This window comes from Desmodus rotundus, chromosome 4 (assembly GCF_022682495.2).
Source record: "Desmodus rotundus isolate HL8 chromosome 4, HLdesRot8A.1, whole genome shotgun sequence".
NCBI classification, from domain to species: Eukaryota; Metazoa; Chordata; class Mammalia; order Chiroptera; family Phyllostomidae; genus Desmodus; species Desmodus rotundus.
The window spans coordinates 24,061,930-24,087,343 of NC_071390.1; the positions used below are offsets into that span (position 1 = coordinate 24,061,930).

General features: G+C 37.7%; 1 protein-coding gene across 7 annotated transcripts in view; it reads right to left on the bottom strand.

Annotated features, from left to right (window-relative positions):
• Positions 1–23,982, bottom strand: part of R3HCC1L (R3H domain and coiled-coil containing 1 like) — an 89,099-nt gene extending 65,117 nt beyond the window's left edge. For 2 of the 7 annotated variants that reach the window (XR_011651104.1, XM_024563164.3), the window contains exon 1: positions 23,911–23,982. The gene's annotated coding sequence lies outside the window, so the exon portion shown is untranslated. Of the gene's footprint in view, positions 1–2,266; positions 2,374–23,064; positions 23,498–23,560; positions 23,743–23,910 lie in introns of those variants that run through there. The other 5 variants (XM_045197482.3, XM_045197479.3, XM_045197481.2 and 2 more) reach the window with 5 other exon arrangements.
• Between the last annotated feature and the right edge of the window lie 1,432 nt (positions 23,983–25,414).

Sequence of the window (25,414 nt, forward strand, 5' to 3'; positions counted from 1 at the left end):
ATCCTAGGCTATGGAGAGCTGTGTCCAGACCTTACAGACAATTCCTGAGAAATGATACTATTACAGATCTCCTCCATACCTTCCCTTACCATTTGTCCTTTCATTTACCCTGGCATCTCTTTTAATATGAACCACCCGTGTAGAGGTGATAAGCTAGCACACAATCTTCACACTGACATCTCTTATGCGTACTTAATCCAACAGTATCAAATGACCAAGCAGTAATGTATTTTAACCAAAAACCAGAAACAGGATCAACAGGAAGGATGGGCTCCAAAATGATGTGTCCCAAGTCTAATCCCTTATTCAGAATTAGACATAATACCAAGCGGAACCATCAAATAAATACATTTACTTTGTATATCCATTCTCATAATCAGAGAAAGAACTGAACTCAAATCTGCCCCACATTAAATTCTACTCCACGATCCAAATAATATCCAGAAATTCTAGCCTTGATGTCTGAGGAATAGTTATAGTTGGCTGCCTCTGAAACAATAACAGCTGGTGGTATGTGTATATATACACATGTTAAACAAACAAACAAATACAAGGATATACATTTGGCTCTAGATATGGTAACTGGCCTTATTACCGTTGCAATAATGCCTTGAAAAGATAAACCCCATCCCTATTACTCTGACTTTTATAGTCTCATTTCCTGGGATGAAGTGTTATATCTAGTCTGTTCAAAATTTTTAAAACTATCCAATCCATACTCTCATCAAAAGAACACCTAACCTTACAGTTTTGATGACAGAATGAAACAGCAACACCTTGAACCCCCACGTACACTCTAGCTGTTTATTTCATCTTGTTATCAGAGCTAACAAGAACAGATTCCATTCAAACTGCCCACAGAACCCAAACTGCTTCATTCTTCTCTCACTTCTTCCCCTTCCCATCTCCTCTATAATTTACACACAACCACCTTGTTCTGCTGCCCATCTTCCCCCAACTGCTCCACAACAATTCACAGGCTGTCACAGATTGTCAGCACTGCGTTTGGGGACTTGCAAAGTACTCTTGTGGGACAGTGCAGTGTGTTAGTACAGCATTTTCCCAGACACAATGTCACTCTTTATAGCCAGCTGCAAATTAGTTTCCTCTTAAAAAAATAATACTCCTAATAAGACAGGTACAAGGAGATTTTAAATAACCCAGATTAAAACTCACTTTGGTTTGCTCTGAGATCTGGACCATTTCGGAGTCACGCACAATGAAATCCCATGCCTCCACTTACATGAGCCATACACACCATCTAGGAACATCTGAAGTCAGCTTTCTGAGGCTAACAAAAGCAAAGAGACTACCAAAAAACATACCAAAAGAAAATCTTCTTTCCCCTTTTTTTCTGTTCCTATGGTTCCTCATTGTTAAGAGTCCATTTGACAATACTTTAACACCAACATTTTCTTTCCACTTGCTATGTAAAACCATTTAAAAGACAATTCTGCAAATCACCAATATCATTCCATTATAGTTTCTATCCAATTTTTTGCCACGTGCTTCAGCAGCACATAAGTACAATTATCTTCTAACAGTTGCTGTGACTGACCCTTTTGTACTACTAAAACCTTTACCCTACATATCAGCTTCCCAGTTGCCACTAGCTACACATGAGCGTCAGAAGCTGAAATAGACTGCAAAGATCACTAGAGGATGTGGGTCAGAAAAACATCTCACCAAACAGCAGTTCCTACCAATTTAATAAGCTTTCTTAAAAAAAATTTTTTAATTGGAAATAAACACCTATAGAATAATATTAAAAACTGAAATCAATTTCACTAAGTATCTATTTTTCATTTCCAAGTTCTTTAATAGATTCATTCTCCTTTATTATGCTTTACTAAAAACTTAATTATCTATTCTTTAATCCTTATAGTAACAATGCATCTTTGCTAATCCCTATATGAACTATAGGGAAGCTAGAGCATAAAAGGAAGGATGTTAATTCTCAGTTTTTCCAGTGGAAAGAGACTGAAGGAAGCAAAACTGGTAATCCATCTTTAAGAACTGATTCCAGTTTTTAACCAACCTCCTTTCTTTTTAAAACAAACATCAAAATTAAGAAAGAGACAGTGAAGAAAAGAAAGAAAATCTTCCAAAGAACCTAAGTCTTTTAGGAAATTGCCACTTTAAAACTTGTTTTACATGAAAGTTGCAAAATATAATGATGGAGAAGAAACACTATAAGCAAACAAATATTTAGAGTAAATGAACAGTAATTTTATAAAATATGCATATGTATACTTAACTGACTTACCAAGTAAGTGACATTTATTTTTCGAATAATAAAACTCTAGAACAAATAGACTCTGTCTGAAGGAAAATGGTATAAAAGTTCCCTTCTGATAGACACAGCAGCCTCACCTGAAAAATAATAATGAAAGTTATCTTTATAAAAATATGTAGTTATCACTTTTTTGATAACTGTCTGTGCACTTAACATACTCATTTCATGAGTACTAAGAGTTTAACATAGTGATTTACCATAGATTGTACAATGAAAATAAATACATACACACAAAAGTACATTTTAGAAGCTCATCAACAAAACAGAGTAAAGAAATGTCATCTCTCATTCTCAGTCTTCTGAGAAGAGACTGAAACTCCTATTAATTGCCATTAAAAAAAGGAGACAGACATGAAACAAAATAATACAAATGATCAAAAACATAAAAAGAGCCCTGATTGGTGTGGCTCAGCTGGGTGGGCATTGTCCAGCAAAGAGAAAGGTGGCAGGTTTGATTCCCAGTCAGGACACATGCCTGGGTTGCAGGTTTGGTCCCCAAGTCGGGGCACCTAGGAGAAGCCACCAGTAGACATTTCTTTCTCACACTGATGTTTCTCTTCCTCTTTCTCCCTCCCTTCCCCATTCTCTTAAAAAGAACAGAAACAAACCCCCCACACCCACACACACAAAAAGATATTCAACTTCCAGTTATTACTAAAGTTCTTATAGGCATGTGGTAGATGCTTAGTAAAAATATGTTGAATGGGTATTTGAATGGATGGATTAAAAATTAGCCTCATCAGTTAGCAAAGAAATAAAAATAAATATATTCTTTATTGCCCATCAAACTGGCAAATATTTTTTAAAAAGCAGTAAGTTCCTGTTTTGGTGAATGTAGAATGAAAAATTATATAGAATAAACAATTTTAATGTCCATCTATGTGGGTCAGAGTAAATAAATTATGGTACACCTATGTATAATTTAAAACAATACAGGCATTAAAAAGAATAGTATAGCTCTACAAACACAAATAAAAATCTATAAAACATATTAATAAGTTTTATAAAAATGGCAAATTTAACAAGTGTACAAAACCAATAAAAAGAAAACTTTAAAACAGTCCTGTGACACAAAAGTAGAGCTGAATAAATAGAAAGATATTCCTTGTTTTTGGGTAGAAAACTCACCACAACTCTACATCACACAGATGTCAGTTCTCCCTAAATTAAGTAATGAATTTAACATAATCCCAATAAAATCCTAATACAAGCAAGCTTTTTTACGAAGACAGCTGCTACTAAAGTTCAACAGAAAAAACAAACATGTAAGAACAGCCAATAAAACAATAAAAAATTTTAGAAGCTAGCTCTTGATATACATATAATTAAAACAATGATAATGGTGAAAGAATACACAGACTAGTAAAAAAAGAAAAACAGAAAGTCCAGAAGTAAACTCAATGGAAACTTAATGTATGTTAAAGGTGACATCTCAAAAAACTGGGGCAAAATTGTACTTTTTTTTTTTTTAAGATTTTATTTATTTATTTTTAGAGAGAGAGGAAGGGAGAGAGAGAAACATCAGTATGTGGTAGCCTCTCATGCACCCCCTACTGGGGACCTGGCCAGCAACCCAGGCATGTGCTCTGACTGGGAATCAAACCAGCGACCCTTTGCTTTGCAGTCCAGCACTCAATCCACCGAGTAACACCAGCCAGGGACAAAGTTGTACTTTTTAAGGAATATATGCTGAGATAACAAATTAGTATTTGTACAAAGATTATTAAGTTCACAAATTTATTTAAAATTACTTCCAACTGAATCAGGGATCCAAACATAACACCTAAAACTATCAGTCACTGCAGCACTGTTTGTAAATCCGAAACACTGGACAAAGCATTAAAAAAATAGCTAACATCCTCACAAGAGAGTACTTTCCAACTCTAGGAGTAAGGAAAAGACAAAGGAAGGGAGGGAAGAGGGCAAGCTCTAAAAATTGATGTGGAATGGATTCCAAAACATGCTGTTCGGTGAAAAAAGTAAAGTACAAAAGAATATCTATAGTATGTTACCTTTTGTGTGTTAAAAAAAAAAAAAAGAAGAGGAAATAAGGAAATATAGCTGTATTTCCTCATTTCTGGGGGAAAAATACACAGGAAGGATAATTCAGAAAATGGGATTGGATACCTATAGAAGGTGGGTGGACAGGGTGGAAAGGAAAAGGATTAAAAAACTGGTTGACACTGCTCTAAGGATGTATTTTTTATATACTTCTGACTTGGAACAATATTAATGTTTCGCATATTCAAAAATAAGAAAGATCAACTAGGATGAAGAGAAAAACTTAGAATTCAAATAGAACTGAAGTGTACTTCAAATAACTAACATAAAAACATGGGGGAGGGAATAATGTTGGGGAGAGAAAACTAACGCATGTAACTTTTAAACATGGTTTTTTACATTAGCGATGTCCAAAAGAAACATAATAGGAGCCACATATGTAATTTAATATTTTTCTAATGACTGTGTTAAAATAAAGTAAAAATAGGTAAAAATTAATTTTATTATTTTTTTGATACAGCTAAAATATTTCAAAAATATAAATATTAAAATATTCTTTATTTCATACTAAGTTTTCAAAATCCAGTATAAATTTTACACTTATGACACATTTCAATTCATGTGTTTAGTGGCTACCCTACCCTATTGGACAATGGAGTGTTAGATTATATGCTGAAGAAAAAGAAAACTATCAACAAATACTGAACTCTACTTATAAGGTGTCTTTCAAATAGTGGTGTGAGTTAGCAATTCTTAACTTACCTTCTGATATTCTAGAACTGAGACAATAAGTAAAAACATGAAAAATGGGGCTAGGTTTCTCACTGTTAGGAGACAGAGTTATAAAATGAAGGATAGAATAAATTCTGTAGTGTTGGATTAATCGGTGGTACCAATATAAATTCATTCCTTTCCATAGACAGATAAAGATGTATATGAATGTGTGTGGCACACATCTATCACATGTATCCATTTCCTAGATGCCTGTTGACAGGGCCTAGAAGCAATGATACTCTGCAGCAATGAGGACATCTAGAGCCCAGATCCTGGCTTATAAAGCCATTCTCTACTAAAAGGAAGTAGTAACTCATTCCAAGGCTCAAGCTGGAAAAGTATTAGATCTAGAACATCCTGCTGTGGACAAAAGTGAGGAAGTGCTCTAATGACAAGAGCTAGCCAAAAGGAGATAGAAATCAACTTGAAGGGGTTCCTACTGGCCAAATCAGGGACAGCATAAAAATAATGAAATAAAGGACCATTATACATAAGCATAGAAGAAATGATGGAATTAGAAAATCACCATTTAGGAACCATCATGAAAATGATTCAGGCAGAAATCACTGACGGATACTAAAATTAGTAAGCAAAATTTCAACTAATAACAGAATATTCATAGTCTCAAGTATTTTGTCAAAGACACTTCAAAACTACAAATGAAATGTAAATGTATTTAATCTGAGTAAAAATGATTAAAATGGTAAATTTTATGTTATATATAGTTTGCCACCAAAAAAAACTACAAAAGGAAAAATAATAACTTCACACTGGAAAACCTAACGGACACTACCTTAATGAAGTTATAACATTTCTTCTGTGGTACTCCTGCCAGAAATGGATAACCTGAATCCAACCAATTAAAAGAAAATATCAGATAAGCCAAATTAGAGGCAGTCTACAAAATAACTGGCCTGTAGTCTTCAAAAATGTCAATGTCATGAAAAGAACAAAGACCAGAAATACTCCAGATTAAAGGAAACAAAAGAGATATGACAACTGAATGCACTCCAGGATCCAAAATTTTCTTTTGTAATAAAAATGTATTATTGGGACAATGGGTGCAATATTAACACGTATATAGGTTAGATGATAATATCAAATTAATGTTAATTTCCTGATTTTGACAACTGCACTAATGGTTACATAAGAGAATGTCTTTTTTTTTTTAAATGCACTCTCATGTACTTAGGGTATACAGGGGAGTAGGTGTGCACCTTTGCCTCAAACAGTTCAAGATTATATATGTATACATGAGAGAGAGACAGTGTTAACACCTGAGGTATCTGGGTGAATTTTTTCATACATTTTGTAGTCTGAAATAACATCAAAATAAATTAAACAGGGAAAAAAAGATGTTAGCACTGTACCTGGCACCTAATCTGCATAAGTGGTAGCTGTTAGATGTTGTTAATGAGATTTACTCTAGATTCTGTACAAAAATATTCTTAACAACATATATTCTTTTATGGTGGGGACAAAATGGAGGAGGAGCAAAATAATAAATATAGTATGTTTCACTTAAACATACTTGTACAAATACATAGGTAAATGCATAGAAAAGACTAGAAAGCATACATTAGACAGTTAATAGCGGTTAGTTCTGGGCAGTAGAATTAAAATGATTCTTATTTTCACCCTCAAACTTATTGGTATTTGCTAACTTTCTTATAATGAAGATGAATCATTTTTGGTTTTTTCCAAAAATTCTTTTTAGAAATTAAAGGTATAGTGCACAATCAAGAAAGGCACGACATCCTTACTTTTCCATAACAATGCCCTCTCAGCAGACCTACATTTAGTTACTGTGTAAGTACCATACTGTGTTATTTTGCCTTTCACATAGTAAAATTATTATTTCACATAAAAATATTCGTTATTCTTATCAAATCATGTCAGTCTCGTGGGTTAAGAGAATGGAATGGACATACACAAATAGTTTTACTTCTTTCCAAAATCTAAAATAACAGTAAAGTTTTTAAGGCATAATAAATTAACAAGGATGGTGAGAGTTGAAGAGAAAAAAGTAACAAAACTTTGGAAGTCAGAACACATACAGATGAATGCTAACTGTGTAGCAGATCCTGGAGAGCCAAATCTCAATCCAGCAGTAGAGAAAGCTGAGACTCAACTCAGTTTACACACAGAAATCTGAACAAGAGTCAGGAACTGCCCTGCCAGCACCACCTCTGGAATTGAAAGTGAAGTGGGAAGGGCCATGGGTGAAAGCTGTTGAAGAGTAGTTAGATCCTTTAGATTCCCCTCCTCATCCCTGAAAGAGGACTTGAGGTTATCTCTGCAGAATGTAAAACAGATTCTCTCTATTTTGGGGACTGACTCAGAAGTACAGAGGTCTTTAAAACTGGGTGATTTTTTGAACATATTAAACATTAAGATCTATTGCCTCCATTCCCACAAAACAGCTCCAAGAAAAATGCAAACCATTCTAGATTGAAAGGGCCCTCCAAGTACCTACGAATACCCAGCACGGCATAAACATAGACACAGCACACATACCAAAGCACATCACTGTGAAATTTTGAAATACTGGGGAGGAACACAGCAGAGATCCAACAAGGTCCAAAAACAAAAGAAAATTATTCACGTTAACTTATGACTTGTAAACAGCAACAGAAGACAAGGTAAAAAAAACAACAACTATGCCTTCAAATTCTGAAGAAAAATACTTTCAATCTAGAATTTTACTTACCCAAACAAAATCAGATGTGAAAACAAAACAACAACAAAAACCCCCAGCCATTTTGACATGGAAAGGCTCAAAAAATTACCTCCCATGTACTCTTTCTTAGAAAATTACTAGAAGATTGAGAATTTCAAGTTCTCACAAATTTAGGCAAAAAACCAACTGTAGCCATAGTAAAAAGCTGTCAGGAGAACCAATTTTAAATCCATTCAGCTGATAAGGACAACTTACTCCATGAGGCACTTTTTTTTTTTTTAATTCAATTTTATTATGCTATTACAGTTGTCCTGATTTTTCCCCCTTTGCCTACCTCCACTCAGTGTCCCCTACTGCCTCAGGCAATCCCCCCACCATTGTTCACGTCCATGGGTCATGTGTATAAGCTCTTTGGCTACTTCGTTTCCTATACTGTACTTTACATCCCCATGGCTATTCTGTAACTGCCTATTTGTACTTAATCCCCTTACCTGTTCTCCTATTCTCCACCCCCTCCCATCTGGCAGCCTTCTGGTAACTAACTTCTTTTCTCTTGCTGCTTTTAAGATTCTCTTTCTTTAACCTTTGGCATTTTAATTGATGTGTCTTGGAGTGGGCCTCTTTGCATCCATCATAATTGGGACTCTCTGTACTTCCTGGACTTGTATGGCTACCTTCTTCACCAAATTAGAAAAGTTTCCCTTTACTATTTTTTCAGATAGATTTCCAATTTCCTTCTGAAATAGATTCCCAGTATCTTTCTCTTCTCCTTCTGGCACCCCTATGATGCAAATGTTAGAACTCTTGAAGTTGCCCAGAGGCTACTTATACTATCCTCATTTTTTTAGATTTTTTCTTCTTCTTGTTCTGATTGGTTGTTTTTTGGCTCCTTATGTTCCAAATCATTAATTTGGTTCTCAGCTTCAACCACTCTACTGTAGTTTCCTTGTAAACTGTTCTTTATTTCAATTAGTGAGCCTTTGTTTCTCACTGGGTCTTTTTTATGCTGCTGAGGTCCTAAGTTCCTTGAACATCCTTGTAACCAGTGTTTTAAACTCTGCATCTGATAGACTGCTTATCTCCATTTTGTTTTGCTCTTTTTCTGGAGTTTTGATCTGTTCTTTCATTTGGGCCATGGCAGCCTCCCTGTGTTTGTTTGTGTGTGTCAGGTCGAGCTGCTTTGACTCCATGTCTTGATAGTGTGGTCTAATGTAGTAGGTTTCCTGTAGAGCACAGCCTCCCCTATCACACAAGCTGGGTACTCAAGGTAAGCCCTTCGAGTGGGCTGAGTATACCGTCCTCTTGTAGTTGAGACGTGTTTGCTGTTGGTAGATCAATGGGAGGGATTTACTCAGGCCAGTCAGCTACAAGGATTGGCTGTGGCCACTTACCACCATCCTCCACCCTCCATGGAGGATCAGCTGTGTAGGGGCAGGGTGGTGGTGCTCCAATGTGGTCTGTAGCTGTCCACTAGGTGTACTGGCCCTGGGGTTTCCTGGGTGGTGCAGGCCAAGGTCAGCCCCCACCTGTGTTTTGCCTGGGGCATCCTGCCTGAGCTGTAAAACAATCTGAGATGGCTGCTACTTGTGCTGGGGTTGGAGATTCCCAGAAGTCAAGCTGTGAATCTGAACTGGCTGCCATTAGGGCTCACTGAAGCCAACTGTTGCTTGTTTGATAGGATTTAGGAGCCAAGACAGCCATTCTTATGGAAAAGCAGCTTGGGTGGGCCTGTAAATTGGATGGGGGCTCTAGGGATCTCCAAGGCAGATCAGTGTTAGCCAGGTTGATGGATTCTCAGATATGGCACCAGTTTACCGACTATGCAGGGGGAAGGTTATCAAAGGAACAATGGCCTCTGCTCAACTTGATTCTAAACACTTCAGTTTCTCACCTGTATACCACTGGTGCCTTTCAAGCTGCCACCCTGGTGCTGGAGCTCAGAGGGAGTAAGTTTGAGTAGGTGAGTCCATGTGTGGTCTTTAAGAGGAACTGCTTGGGGCTCCAGAAGTTTCTTCTACCGACTCAATTCCCGCTGGGTTTTGCAGCCAGAAGTTGTGGGGACTTATCTTCCTGGCACCAGAACGCTGGCCTGGGGAGCCTGATATAGGTCTGGGACTCCTTGCTCCTGAGATATCCCTCCTGAATTTTTATCCATGTGGGCGTGGGACCAGCCCATTCCACATCTGTGCCCCTCCTACCAGTCTGGATGAATGTGGTTTCTTTAATTCCGTAGTTGTCAGACTTCCAACTCAGCTCAATGTCTGATGTTCCCAAGTGATGGCTGTCCTATGTTTTAGTTGTAATTTTGATGTGGTTGCGCAGAGGCAAGCCATGTCTGCCTACATCACCATCTTCCAGCAGGCACTCTTTTACAAGCCAACCAGTCAGAGACAGAAAACTACACCCCTGAGTGCCAACCAATCAACAATGCCAATCAAGTAGCCATGTATCTATGGATGATGTTAATCCACTTCTGCCTCTTAATACTGGGTTGGCCAAAAAGTTCATTTGTTTTTTTCCATAAGATGGCTCTAGTGAGCGCTTAGTTTTCTTTAACTTCATTCGAAATAATTTTGTCAGACTCTGTTGTGACAGCTGTCGTATCAGCATGCATTTAAAAGAAAACTTACCAAATTGGTGAATGTTTGTATAGCCATTTTAATATTGAAGATGGAATAAGCAACATTTTCAGCACATTATGCTTTATTATTTCAAGAAAGGTAAAACTGCAATTGAAATGCAAAAAAAGACTTGTGCAGTACATGGGGAAGATGCTGTGACTGACTGAATGTGTCAAAAGTGGTTGTGAAGTTTCATGCTGGAGATTTCTTGCTGGACAATGCTCTACAGTTGGGTAGACCATTCAAAGTTGATAGTGATTCAAATAGAGACATTGAGAACAATCATCTATGTTCTACTACGTGGGAGATAACTGACATACTCAAAATATCCAAATCAATAAAGTTATTGGTGAAAATGAAATATGTCTTTTATTTTACAGAAAAAACTAAACAGACTTTTTGGTCAACCCAGTATCTTCCAATCCCTGAACTCCACACTCTCCCAAACACTATGTAAGGTTAACAATCTGCTTTGCTCAGGGAGACTGTGCTTGATCAGATATTCTAGATAGTGAGTGATGGTCTCACCATCCTTTGACACCAAACGAGGAAATAAATCAAAATAAAGAAAGACATAGGTATGGAACACAGGATATTCAACATGAAAGAAGTGAAGGAATATTGTTAAATGGTGATTCCAGGATGCTGACTGTGCGCCAGAAGTAGAAAGCAACCAATCCAGATGGAAGCTTGTGACAGAGACAGGCATGCTGGAGGCTGTCATCCCCATGCTCTTGGTCAAAGCACCAACTATTTAAATTTGACACAACTGCTAGAGGATGTGCTCTACCTAAGCAAGAGAGTAAATGAAGAATTAGAAAAATAAAGAGTTTCAACAACACTGGGAATCAAACCCAAAAGGAAAGAAAAGTCTAAGGATGACAATAAAGGGAAATTACCCCAGGAAAAGAACTGTGTGACAGGTTGAGACTGTAGGCCTATTACAACAATGACGGTCTCCAGAAGAGAAGTTTCCGAGAATTTTTTTAAGAAGGGAAGAAAATTGGAACTGACAGATTACTCTGACTGACCTTGTGGAAAACTGCACTGAGAGGCTACTATTTAAGACACTATGAGCAAACAAAATTTGCACAGGTATAATAAACACAACATTAACTGTTTTACTTAACTAAATATTATAATAAATTGGTAAATCAAAGATCAGCATTACACATATATTATTTTAAACTACAGATATGTAAATGCTAGAAGAAATAGTTTAAAGACTTGATAGTCTCCCTACCTTTAGGGAAGGGAATAGGGAGAATTGGCAGGAATAGGACAAGAAGTATATGTTCTTGTAAATCCTTTTTTTTTTTTTTTTAACTATTTGACTTTATCAACTATATCTATTTTAAACTATATTGTCTGTTGAAAAATATAAATAATGATAACATATGAACTTCTAATCTTAAAACACATTGTTCATCATTCAAAAATACCTAAAAACATTTTCAATTGAAAGGGACAAAAAAATCGTAGGAAAAGTCCTCCCTTTTTTGTTGGAAGACCTTCATATTTCTAATACTGAAAGAACATAAACATACAAAATACAGATGCTTTAAAAATAAAAAAAAAATTAAAGTAAATAATTACCCATTAAGTGGAGAGAACTGAGTAACTCTAATACTAGTAAGATTGTAGGTCTGAACTTACTTACAAATTCATTAATGATCAGGCCAGTGCAAGCAACACATTTAATTAAATTTACTCATTTATCTGTTTTGGGAAGTAAGATTAACAGTAGTAAGAAAGAATAGTAATATAAAAGCACAGAGACAAATTAAAGACCTTGGCCCAGAACAACCAAATTGGAGAATGAATAGAAGGTAGGTAAAATTCTAGGCCCAAAACAACAAAGGGATATCAGAGGCTTATTTACCATCAATTTACTACACAATGTTGCCATATGAAGTAATTTTGGCCAACACTAATGTTAAATGAGGATATATACACATGTAAACACGTGCACTTGTGTGTACATGTATACACACATGCATACACATACATATTTTTTTTTCCTTATGAGAGTGATAATCCTAATTAAGCAAGGATTCACAAAGGCATTACACCCTAAAAACAAAGTATTCTTGATGCAATTTGACAAGAGTAATTTTATACTGTTCCAAAAAGTATAGAAACTCTATCAACTATTATCAATAATTAATTAAACTATCCAAAAGACAACTCTGTTATCTATTCTATATTGTTCATCTAGAACCCTTGGATTATCCTCATTGTTCCTGTTCTTTATTCCCAAGCACTGACCATTCAAAAGAGTCTATGTTTCCCAACCTCTTCAGCAGGAAATTGTAGCTATTACGTGACTAAATTTCACCAATGGAGTATGAGCTAAAGTGATATGGTATGTAACTTTCAGGAAATACACTTAAAGGGAGGGAGATGTGTTCTTCTCTTCCTCCTTCCTGCTGGTTGGCATGTGGATGAAATGGAGAGAGCCCCAGTAGCTATCTGAGACGATAAAATGACTTTGGAAAAGAATAGAATCAATGCATAGTAGAGAAACAACATGACAACACAACAGACAACACCAGCCCTGGAGTGCTTCTGGGATTCCTGACATTGAGAAAAGTAAATTTCCATCCGTCTCTGCTATTTGTTGCAACCAAATCTAATCCTAATTAATATAACCTCCATACTAATATACACTCCTTATGTTTTTTTCTCTCTCTAAACAATCTCTTCTGCAGACTCCTTTTCTGCCTCCCACTCCCTTACTATGAGTATTCCCTTAGTATTTCATCCTTGGCCTTTTCTGCTCTTATCTCACTAAATTCTAGGCCAAACATTCTAAAATACCATAACTTTACATGTCTTACCTTTTATTTGAGCTCCAATTTTATCTCCAGCTGACTACCATTCCACTTATATGAGACATAATTACACAGGAACACGTAGTTTTTAAAACAAACAGATAAATAGACAAAATGGTGGTGGTAGCAATAATAGGAGTTATTGTGATGGTAATTAATAGCAAATTATTTCCCAGGCATTGTTCTAAATCTAAGAGCTAATCCTCACAACAATCCTAGGAAGTAGTAGGGAGTATTATCACTAACCCCACTTTAAAAACGAGGAAACTGAGAACCAGACAAGTTAAATAACTTGCTCAAGACACATAACTAATGTACTAAAGAGGTCATCCAAACCTAGGCTTTTCAGAACCCACCCTCTTAACTAGAGTGCACTAGCATTTTATTCTAAAGATGCTCTCACAACTAAAGACATTTCAAGATTATCCTCAGCAACCATGATAGTCATTTAGATATCCACCATAGTAATACATTTTATACCTCTGAAAATTAATTTTTAAACACTGTCAAATATCACTTAGAAACAAGTATGGTAAATAAGATGAGCGATCAAGCAAGACAATACTCTTTGGGGGACAAGGTATATGACCATCAAGTAATGAGATTAGTTTTCTTATATGGCTCTAATGGCTCTGTTGAGTTCCAAAAGAGAAATTTCAAATTATTTATTTGCTAGAAAAAATGCACGGACTCAAAAAAAATTACTTTAAAAGGCAGAGCATTCACTTATACTATTAGTTATTTTTAAAACAGATTTTTTAAACCACCACTCAAATTATCTAATACCTAAATCTTAGCAACTGAATTCATTATCTTCTCCCTAGATCTATCTAAGATCCTTTCCCAGTGTCACCATCAATGACGCCACAATGTACTTGACATGTCAGGCTCAAAACTGAGGTATTCTGACTGTTCCAGCTCTTTTAATCCCATCCTTACTGTTCTTTCTCCACAAACACTATCATGGTTTCTATTTCCACATTACTTCATAGCTGTCCTATCAAAATACTCTTCAGCTGCTCCCTATTTGAGGTTATCCCAAAAAGCCACCAGGATAATCTGTCTAGAATACCGTTTTCATCACATGACTTTCAACAGAATTAGTCACCTTCAGAATTGAATCTAACTTCTTCAGCCTAGTTTTCAAAGCCTTCCACTAATTCTTTTTCATTATGCCCACACACATAAAGCTAATAAATCACATCTCTTTAGTAATCATCATCAGTAAAAATCATCCCTTCTATTGTGCAACACCTATTCCCTTTTTGTCTCTTAAGTTCACATATTACACTCCTTTTTGCTTTTAACTTCTCATCACTCTATGTGGAATTTTCTTCTATCTTCTCCAGTCAAATTGTTTTTCTATCACTTCATTCAAGATCCTCCTCTTCCATGAAGTCTTAAATATATGTGACAATGTTACATACACATTGCTATATTTTGCATTCCTCAACTGAGAAATCATCCAGTAGTAGAAATGAAAGAATTTCAAAGATTGATCAGTCTAGAACTTGTTTTGTGTGTGAGTGATTTTCTAAGGGCAGGGTTAATTTCCATTAGCTTGTGGTGTCAAATGCCTTGGAAAGTTCATTTGACAGCTGACACAATGGCAGCCCACAGATATTCTATAACTTGTCCAACTGTTTAGGAGGTTAAAATACAGCTATATTTACTAAATCCTCTAGAATGATTGAGTTGAATTTATGATAAAATATAAGAAATACTTTAAAATTAAAACTATATGACATTATGAAGCCAAAGATAAATTCCTCATCCTTGAACTCAAGGGTCAAAAGCAAAGACAAGTTTCAGGCTACTCAAGGAAACAAACAAGAGGCACAATACAAAAAAGAAACACTATTGCAAAAAGGGAAAGAACAACAATGTCACATTTACAACATTGGTGGCAAAAACCAACAGCCACATGGCTCCTGGGGCTCATCAAATCGAGTTCTTAACAAATCATTGTTAATCAAAGTCACTGGAAATTCTGAATGTATTGAAAGACGGTCACACTGGGTTTGAAACACCTATTTGAGATGGCTGAAAAGAGTTACTGATCATTAAACAAATCAAGACTATTTCTTATATTTCTGGGTTTTTTCCTAAAATGAAGAAGTAAAATGAAAGCACAAAAGTTCTGGGAAGATTCATATGAAAAAAGTTTAGAACCACTTAAACAAGCCAATAAATTCATCTTTTTTCCTAACACTAGGTTATTAAATTCAGTCTAAAATCTCTTCTCCAAAACTCTTAGGGTCAAATAGGCTACAGAACTGGATTTTTTTTTCACACTTTAAGGTTAATATGTACATACTCCATGTTACAAAACAGTCCAACCAGGGTCTGGGGCAATACTCTGCAATTAAACACATTAATATTTCTGTGGGGGGGAAAAGTATGAATCATTGTATTACGTACAATAAATAGATTACAAACAGGCTTACATCAGTGCAGATTGGGCTTTGCTGCCAAATGAGTTTGCCCCAACCTTCTTAAAAACTTTCCATTTTCACAACGGTTTAAATTTTGGAAGCATGGATAAGAAATTATAGCCCTCAAACTGGTTACATCTGAGAGGTGAAATTATAGATGGATTTTATTTCTTTCCTGATTTCCAAAATTTTCTACACTATTGTAATATTTACACTATCAGATTATTTACAAGTTAAGTTGAGTTTTAAAAGGGGCTGGGAAAGAGCCAAGTATAGGAACTGACCAACTTGCAAACTGGGTTAAAAAGAGAAATAACATCTTATTCGGAGCCCAAGTCAAGAAAAAATTTTTAAATAGCCTTGAGTTTAAAAGTTTTTACAAATTTAGTATAAGTTTTTAAACTAAATTAACAAAAACACCATTAACATTACTAATATTAAAAAGGACATTTATTCACTGATATTCAAAAAGTGATACTGTTAGCCAAAGAATATACCATATTTTGAGTGTATAATGCGGACGTTTTTGCCCAAATAATTGAGAGAAAAATAAGGATGTGCATTACACATGGGTAGTACTAATTCTGTATCTAATGAATGTTTTTAATTCTTTTATTTATCCTTATGCATTAACAGTGTAACTCTAGAAAGCAATAACGACAGCCGTATGCAAAATACCCTGGAATACATTAATAGATTTTGTTTCTATAAAATATAAATGTGAATATATGAATAATTGAATTAAAAAATTTAAATGGAAGATTTTTTTCCTCAAAGTTTGGCCCAAACACGAGGCTGCGCATTATACACAGGAGTGCATTATACACAGCAAAATATGGTACATGCGTGACCCATGGACATGGACAAGTATGGGGACTGCCTTGGGGGGCAGGTTGGGTGGAGCTGGGCAGGGGGCATGAGGCAGGGACAACTTTAATAGCATAAACAATAAAATATAATTTTAAAAAGTGACACTGTTTTATTAACTTACTTTTTAATTTACTATTTCTCAGTTCAGTAACTGCTTGTGATAGACCATCTTTCCCAAAGATGACGCCTACCCCCTCCATAATGTTTATCTTACAATGTGACTCTGCCACTCCTGTGAGAAGTGGGTTCAGTGTAACCACTGCTCTCCTTGGATTTGGCAAGCTCATGTCACTACTTGACTTTCAAGGCTGTCACAAAAGACAACACAGCTTTGACTTGGTTCTCAAGCTTCTTACTCTTAGAAAACAGACGCCACGATGCTGCGAAGAAGCTCAAATCAGCCAATGTGAAGAAATGCTATGTCGGTGTTCTGGCGGATGGCCAACATCAACCATCAAGTACCTAAGTGAAGAAGCCTCCAGATTCTAACTCCTAGCACAGTCAGCACCAGCCTTCAAGTCTTTCTAGACAAGTCGTCTCCACACTGCCCACTCTGAATTCGGACAGAATGCCTAGCATAATAAAACAGTTGCTTTACATCACTAAGTTTCAGAATGGCTTGCTACACTATAAAAGCTAACCAGAAAAAGCACCCTTTCCTCGTTCAGTATCTTCATATTGAACACACACACACCTTAAAATTAAGCTTTTCTCAATTTTAAGGAAAAAGCCAATCTGCCAATAAGAAATTGGGCAAACCTGTTTAAATAAGACCGTTTCTGTTTAGGGACCCTAACAATTCATCTCAAACATATTCTGAGTACCTATAATACAGGATGGGGCAAAAGAAGGTTTATAGTTGTGAATACACAAAACACAAGTTATCATTTATTACTTATTATATTACTTCCCATATGAACAACTATAAACCTACTTTTGTCCTACCCTGTGTGTAAAGCACTTTGCTAAATGTCTAAAACACAACGATGAGTAACATAGTCTGTAGTCATTAATCTAATTTACAGAGGGAGAAAATAAAAACAGGTATACAAATAGTTTATGGAAGTACCTAAGTGCCAAAACAGGAATATAAAATTAACTCAACCACAAACAGTTAATTTATAAAATCATTTGGACTTACAAATAGAGCTTTTTGATTCCTTTAGAAAAGTAGAAGGGTTTTAGTAAATGCCTAGAAAAAAAGATTGGGAAAAAACCATGAAAAATGTAGGTGGTCTGGTTATTTTTATATTGTGATTAGAATGATTTTTGTTTTACTCTGTTGTTCTTACAGAAATTTCCTGTATTTTCCAAGTTGTCTACAGTAAGCTTATATTAATTTTTTAAAGAAAATATTGCCAAATAAGAAAATTATAGTTTTATTTTTTAAAATGTGCTTACACTTTGGCACTGGCTGGTGTGGCTCAGTGGACTAAGTGTTGGCCTGTGAACCAAAAGGTCGCTAGTTCGATTCCCAGTCTGGGCACAAGCCTGGGTTGCAGTCCAGGTCCCCAGCAGAGGACACGTGAAAGGCAACCACACTCGTATCTCTTTCCCTCCCTTCCCCTCTCTCTAAAAATAAATAAACAAAATCTTTTTTAAAAATGTGTTTACACTTTGAAAGGGGTCAAGTAAGCAGTTAACAGGTCTGTAACAGATAAGCTGGCTTGGGTGTTTGCAAAATAAATTTAGTATTTAAGGAAAAATTTTAGCTTAATAAAAACCACATACACATACTTGATTTACTATTAATATCTTCTTTCCTTCCCTTTCCTAGCTAATTACAAATATTTACAATTCTCCTCAAATAAATAAAAACTAACTCAATAAACTCTGCATTCTCTTGGTCATATCCTCCCAGTTGACCCTCTCTCACTGCCTCTGTCTCCCTATCCAATCTGTCTGTTCTTTCTAAGTCAGCCCTTCTCTATCTCCGAGTACTCCTAACTCTTAACTGCTTCTGTCTGCTGTCCCTCTCAGTTTCTGACTTGCCTCCCACTGACCCTCCCTCTCTGCCTATTGTATGTGTTTTCTTCTGACTCATCAACTGTCACCCACCCCTTTTCTAAGACATTCTTGTTATTTTTTCTCACTAAACTTTATAAACAAGAAAGGTATGTATTATTATCCCTATTTTATAGATGATAAGGAAACACAAACAGGACTACTTGTACACATTTAAGAGGTTAGGAGAGTGAGGATTTAAATTCAAGTGCTTCCATTCTTTCTGTGAAACACTTCTAGAATTCCAGAGCAAAGAACCTGAAACGGTCCAACTGCAGGCCAATAGTAACACTACACATATTCTTTTCTAAGAGGCAAATCACCTATTAAGAAGTACCATACATCTTTTGCTCATATTTTTGCCTCTGTACCAAGTTAAATGGTTATGAACTATCAGTCATTTGACTATTCCAGAAAACCATACCATAATAGTCACAGGTTAACCTGTGTTATTTGGGAACCTTGCTAGACACCATAACCTGTTGTTTCCAACAATGCTTCCCTGCTTCTCCATTTTAATCCCTAGCAGAAACCAGCCATGTTTGACATTAAAAAAAAAAAAGATACAAGAGGGACAACAAAAGTTTATAAAACTAAAGAATGACTTTGAAAAATGGAAAACTATACAGAAGGCTAGCAAGAGAGTGAAAAATGCACACCATGGACTGGGAGCAACTGGTCCATGTTCTTTGAAAGAAGAGAAAATCCTCTCCAAATTCAATCTTACTGCTGCTAAGCAGCACCTCTTCTATCTAAAGCGCTGACAACTGGAATTTCTCTGTAATTCAGTAAGCTCCTTGGAGTTACCCAGGCTTCATCCATCCTGCTGGGCACATTTATGAAGAACTCTGTTTTCCTCACTAAGAGCACATTTTGTGGTGGGTAGCACAGGAGTAGAGTTCTCTTTCAAGACATGAGTAGCCTAGTGCCATTTCTGCTCACTTCTCCTATGGGTAGGAAGTCTGCAACAACACCACTACTAAAAGAAATGTCTAAATTATAGTTCAGGTTAGTGGTCATCAAAGTCATCCTTTAAGTAACCAGTTTTATACATGTGTGGGCTAGTCTTGTATTTATACAGTGTTATAATTAAAAATTTACACTTTTACTTTCAGCACTAGTTCATTTACCATATTTTTCAGACTATAAGAGGCATTTTCCCTCCCCCAAATTTGGGAGGAAAATGGGGGGCGTGTCTTATAGTCAGAATGTTGCTTACCAGGCTCACTGCTGGGGGGCAGGGCAGTGGTGGAGCAGGGTTTTTCCCCCTATATTCCTCCTCTAAAACCTAGATACATCTTATGGTCCGGAGCATCTTATAGTCCGAAAAACACGGTACTTCTATTAAGTGTAATGAGTGTGTGACTGCCGAATCAACAATATAGATGTCTTACTCATTCTGGTAAGATATTTTGTGAATAGTTTACTCACGGAGCTAATGAGGACAGTCTCACAGATTCAAACATGTTGGCCAATTAGCTTTGCTGTGTTCCCGGGTTCAACAGTCACAATCAACAACCTTAACCTTGGATGAAAAAAAACCCACACTGATCACATGAAGCACCAGGGGGAATGTATATAGATGTATCACCAAAATCCATGATTATCAGAAAAATATAATAAAAATTGTAAATGGTAATAACAACACCATCAATCTTTTACTAAGCCTGGCTAGTATATACTGAGTTCAATCTAATCTTTTCCATCATGCAGGTTGGTATTATAATTCCTGATTTACAGATCATGAGAAAATGAACTCGGAATGATTATATGAACCAAAGTCACAAAATTAGTAAGCAGCAAAGCCTGGGTTCAAAACCTGGTCAGCCTGACCCCAAAGCTTAGGTTATTTCCACAATTCTAATCTGTCTCTCCAGAGTGTGCCTTAGGGACACAGGACAATCAACAAGTGTTCTTAACCAAAACTATTCAGCATATCATCATTAATCGAGCCTCTGCTACACACACTGAGATGCTAGAGATGAGAATGAGTCTACTTTCCAAAAACTTCTTTTAAGTAAAAAACAGTCAAGGAACAAAACTATTGAAAACATAAAAGAATAAAAAACACATGACAGCACACAAAGTAGATTTTAACGAAAGTGATTACTGTTATAGTTTTGTACACAAACTTGTATTGAAAAAAATTCATGACTAATGGTAAGAATGAAACTGACAAAGGAGAGCCGGGGGATACCACATCAAAAAAAGTGAGTAAAGGAAACATTTCCTAAACATCTGAATATGCCAAATTCTTGCAGTCAACAGGTTGAAGGAATTTGAACATTTTACTTCTTAACCCAAAGACTCTGCTTTGACTAACAAGTCAACTTTCCATATCAGGCTTTCTCCTAGATATTGTTCAATTTTCATTCCTTGCATCCACACAAACTAACACCACTATCGGCATCAGTCACTAAGTTTCTACTTTCAAACACTGAGGTCACCCCTGAATGGATAAAAAAAACAAGACCCTTATATATGCTGCCTATATGAGACTTACTTCAGATCAAAAGACACACAAACTGAAAAGGATGGAAAAAGATATTTCATGAAAATGAAAACAATAACAACAACAAAAAAAGAAGAGATAGCAACACGTAATATCAAACAGAATAGACTTTAAAACAAGAGACAAAGAAGAATCCAGCAATTCCATTTCTGGACACTTATCTGAAGAAAATAAAACTCTTAATTTGGAAAGATATATGCACCTCTATGTTTACTGCAGCATTATTTACAATATCTTTGATATGGAAGCAACCTAGGTATTCATCAATAGATGAATGGATACTGGATGGATACACACGCAGAGGAATATAATCCAGACATGAAAAAGAATGAAACCTTGCCATTTGCAACAACATGGACAGACCTAGATGGTGTTAGGCTAAGTGAAATAAGTTAGAAAAGACAATTACTGTATCATTTCACTTATATGTAGAATCTAAAAAACTAAACAAATGAACAAAGGACTCACAGATACAGAAAAACTGATCAAGTTGCCAGAGAGGTGGGTGCATGGGCAAAAAGGTAAAGGGGATTAAGAGGTACAAACTTAAAATATAAGTAAGTCACAGGGAAGTAAAGTACAGCAGAGGGAGTACAGTCAATAATATCATAGGAACTGTGTATGGTGACAGATGGTTTCTGGACTTTTCGTGGTGATCACTTTGTAAGGTATATAACTATACTGTATGCATATACCAACTAATATAATATTGTAGAGCTTTACATTTAAAAAAAAAAAATGAGGTCACCCAAGTCTTCTGGACTCTACCCACTACGTTTAACTTTGAGTCAAACAGCCTAGCTTAAAAAAAAATAAAAACAGGCAGTACGGGTAGGACATAAAATTGTTCTACAAAATTCTGTCCTAGTCAATCAATAGTCAATATCTAAGCCATAAACACAGGTAATTGTTCTGTTACAAGCTACAATGTGCAGACAGAAAACTACATTATCACTGCAAGTTATAAATGAAATGGCACATCCCAATAATATTTTCACAACAGCATTCTGGAAACCTCTAAAAGTCAACAGCAGTGTAACATAACTTTACATAAAATGCAACAGCTTGAAAAAAGACCCCTGCAATCTGAGAACTTGGTTACAATATTTTAAGTTTACGGGTTAAGGATAACTATCCTCACTTTTCAAATTTTAAAAAAAAGGACTCTCAAGAAAATAAGTTTACCCTTTTTTTTATCATCATCGTCATCAAATATAACAACAGAATACAGCAGAACCTCAGTTCTTGAACTTACTTTGTCCCGGGAGGCTGTTCAAGAAACGATTTGTGGAAAACCAAATCTCTCTGGCACCTGAGAGACACTGACTGACTATACAGCTACCAGCGTGGAAGGGTGGTCCAGTTGAGAAGCGATGTTTCGTTGGACGACCCAGACATTCTTCCCTGAACAACTTAGTGGACAAGCAAACTGCTCCAGATGGGAGACATTTGAGAACCGCGGTTTGTCTGGAATGAGCACTTACTCCAAGCACTACTAAGCCGTTTTATATTCACACCTCACTTCATCTTTATAGACCCCTAGTGAGGTAAATGCTATTATCTCCATTTTAGAGATTAGTAAACAGTGTTAGAAATCAACTGATTTCCCAAAAGTCACAAACTGTAAGTCAAAGGACCAGGATCTGAACCTAAATTTGTTCAATTTTGTGCATTCAACTAAATTCACTGCACTGCCAACCTCTCTGTTTTCAACCCAATGATTTCCGGATAAATACAAGTTAAGATTACCTAACTCCTACTGTGCAGTGTGTCTGTGTTGGCTGGGGGCGGGGAGGAAAGGGTCCAAATTCTGGTGGACCTTCAAATCCAGATGAAGTGTAAAACCGACTCCACAGGTGATAGGTAGGGCCCTGATACCTCCTCTTCAGCAGGTTCATGGCTTAAGAACATTTGTACAACTCATATTCTTTTTCTACAGACACTTCCCCCTGTTCATTAACTCATTTCATCGTCATCAAGATCATGACCACGTTCACGTTCATAAAGACATGAATGTGACTATAAAGTTCCACTGACCTGGCCTTAAGACAGAAGAAGAAGGTTATAACTGAAACATGCTTTCTCGCATGTATCACTCACGCTCAAGGCCACAACACTGCCAGGCAGACAGGCCAAAGGCCACTCGCTCGTTTTTCATAGAGGGAAGCCGGGGCTGCGGTAGAGGAGCTACAAATGATCACAGGTCCAGCAAGCGGGAGACCTGGGGCACTTCCCCCGCAAGACGTCAGACTCCAAATCCTGCGGTTCTTCCCTTACTCAGCTCTGAGAGGCGGCTAAGGAAAACTTTACCGATCGGACAAGGGGTTTCCCGAACCTCCCGAGAGAACCAGGAAGTACATCCTCCCGCATAGACCGCTCACGCCCAGCCCATAGCCCCGGGGCTCCCGGGCAGCGGAGCGGAGTCACCCGAAAGGCTCGCGGCCCGGAAGTCACCCGCAGGCTCGGGGTCGTCCCGGGGCGGCCTCTGCGGCCCACAGTCCCGTACCCGAGAGGCCAAGGGTCCGCTCAGTACCTGTTGAAAGCCAAGGAAGGAACGTCCCCTCCACAGGGAGTATTTGGGGCGAGGGCACTCAGTGAGCACGCTGCCCCCGGCAGAGCAAAAATGCCCCAGTAAGTCACCACCCGCGACCCCCCACAGCGCAAATCCCTCGGGGGTGGAAGGGCGGGAGCTTCCCAGTAACCTCCGCCCGAGGCGGGGGCCCTCCCCGCGTGTCACGTGAGAAAATAAAACTACCGGTAACAAACGAAACAAGAGCTCCTATCTCGGGTGTGAGGGGAGAAGTGAACGCCGCCAACAGCACCAGCTTGGGGTGCCGAGAGGGTACGAAGGGAGGGAGGGACAAGGACGCAGAGGGTTGTTACCGGGGGCGCCGTCGCTGTCTGTTTCCACCGCCTCCTCGAAGATCCTGCTATTTACTCTTCCGCTGGAGCGGATGGGCGCGCGCCAGGCCTCGACTCCGCCCCCCGGCGCCGAAGAGCCTTCTGGGGGCTGTAGTCCCGGGCCGCGCTGGCGGCCTTCTGGTCACGTGGGGAGGGGCTGGCAAGATGAAGTGAGGAAGGTGTGCCTCCTGTGTCTGCTCGGCACTTCCCCCTTCTCTTCATCTACAAAGGTAGTCAAATCCTTCACATCCCACTTAATCATACCATCCGTCTTCTTCACAGCCAAGTTTCTTGAAAAAGGTGGTCTAAACTCGCTGTCTCCACTTCCTCCTTCCTTCTCCGCGCTGCAGTTTCTGCCGCCACAGAAAATGCCCTTGTACCATCAGTGTCCTTGTTGCCAAATTCATCAGAGGTAGTTTCAGGTCCAACTTAAGCGTTAGGCACCATTTGACGCTGTTGGACGTGCTTAATCACTTCTTTTCTGTCACTAGTCGGGTGTTCCTTCTCCCTCTCCAAGAATTCTTTTTCTAACCCACCTCTTATACAGGGTTCGGTACAAATAACACACCTTTTTTCTTACAAAATCTTTCATTACAGAATCATAATCATGTAATGTGTAACATAACAACATCACACTCAAGCACACCATATCACCTTTTAGGTGAAATGTTCAAATTAAAACTATAAATTATTACACCCATATTATTACCCTACCAAGAGCACTCAAGCAGGTGTTAGTTACTTCTGCCAGACCCTGAATATTATTAGTGTCCCCGGAGGAGGAGGAGGAGGGGAGGCTCCTGCCGCTTCTCTTTTGAGTTCTTTGTACTTCCAACTTCATGGACTGACCCTCATCCATGGGCCACAGGCATTTCAAATGTAGCAAGTTCAAATTTTCACTCCAACCTTCAACCTAGATTCCTCTCTCTCTCTCACCTTCTCTACTACCCATGCCCAAATAGTCACCAAATCTGGTAGAATGTGTCTCCGAAGTAGTTCTTGAACTCTTCCTTCTTCACACCCACTGCCAGTGATTTAACTCGGACCTGCATTATTTCTTACTTGATTACTACATGGTCCTCCTCACTGGTCTCAGCACCTCTATGGAATCCTCCCTACTACCATCATGCCCCTTTAGGCAAAGGAAAAGTTTAATCATGTCACCCTTTGGGTAAAGTCTTTTATTTGATTAAATTTGGGGAGAGGAATAGAGGTGAATCCTTTGGGGTGGCTTGTGCAACATATGGAAGCCATCCCTACTACCCCCACCCTCACCCCCACCCCCAGCCCCCATATTGTGGTCGGAGGGTTCAGAGAAAGGAGATTTATAGCACACCTTATTGTGAGGTTGGTAGGCGTGGGCATTTTTTTTTTAATTCCCTGGATGATTCAATTATTCAACAAGGATGTATTTTGCTGCTTACTATGCAGGTACCAGGCATGTTCTGGGTACCGAGAAACTAGCAAACAAGGCAGTCCCTGCCCC